Source organism: Triturus cristatus, chromosome 7, assembly GCF_964204655.1.
Source record: "Triturus cristatus chromosome 7, aTriCri1.1, whole genome shotgun sequence".
Classification (NCBI taxonomy): domain Eukaryota; kingdom Metazoa; phylum Chordata; class Amphibia; order Caudata; family Salamandridae; genus Triturus; species Triturus cristatus.
Window position 1 is genome coordinate 174,423,706 of NC_140590.1, and position 892 is coordinate 174,424,597.

Here is an 892-nt window from a genome sequence, read left to right on the forward strand (position 1 = left end):
CACTGGCACTGAGGCCTGGTTAGCAGGCCTCATTCGCCTCTCAGAGTCAAAATATCAGCGGCATCAGTCGAAAAACTTGGGGGAGACCATACAAAAAGAGGCATTTTCCTCCTACAGGCATCATGGCAGCATGCCCTTTTCTAGGAAAGGGGACAGCTCCAACCATCCGCATCTTGGGATAGCCCCAGGGCGGTTGAAGTTCAAACAACCCTCCTACAGGTATACCCCCAGGAAGAACCTTGGGAGCCTCCAGGTTCATTCAAAGTGTTAAAGAGATATAGGTCCTACAGTTGTCACTAACTCATGCATCTAGCTGCATTCTTCATCAATGTGTGAGCCAAGTGATTCATCACCAAGAGTCATAGGCAACTTCAAAGTGTTCACCCACCAAGGGCACAGGAGAGGCAGGAGGAAGGTGGCACCACCCATCTGCCATTTGCAATGCGAGATGTTTTGGCACCCTGAAAGGGTTCCCCTCTGGGAGTTGACCTTTGTTGAAAAAATATAAGTTATCAGGTGGTCGGCCTGAGAGCCCCACCCCTCGACACACGGCAGGTGATCAACTCCCACGGTACTGGAGGCAGGCAGCTTCCACCCATTCAAGCTACATCTCCATTTGACCTTTGAGGTTTACACACAAAGGAGCTTCAAGCAGCACAACATCTCTGCTGAGAGAAGCTGGGAGTTTCCCTTGTGACCGCTACTCTTCTCAACCCAAGTGTTCTGAAGCCCAGACTGACTGGGATCAAGCACAGGAGAGATAAGGCGCAGGAAGGATCTGGCAGCAGGAGTACGCTGGATCTCTGACATGGGGCTCAGTCAGAGATCTCTACTCTCCCAAAAGCAGCAACTGGCCTTTGGTGGCTCTTATGGGGTGGCTGGGGCCTTTACA

At 51.6% G+C, this 892-nt stretch overlaps 1 pseudogene; it reads right to left on the minus strand.

The window, feature by feature from the left end:
- Window positions 1–205: 205 nt before the first annotated feature.
- LOC146809152 (5.8S ribosomal RNA) lies at window positions 206–361 on the minus strand (annotated as a pseudogene).
- Between the last annotated feature and the right edge of the window lie 531 nt (window positions 362–892).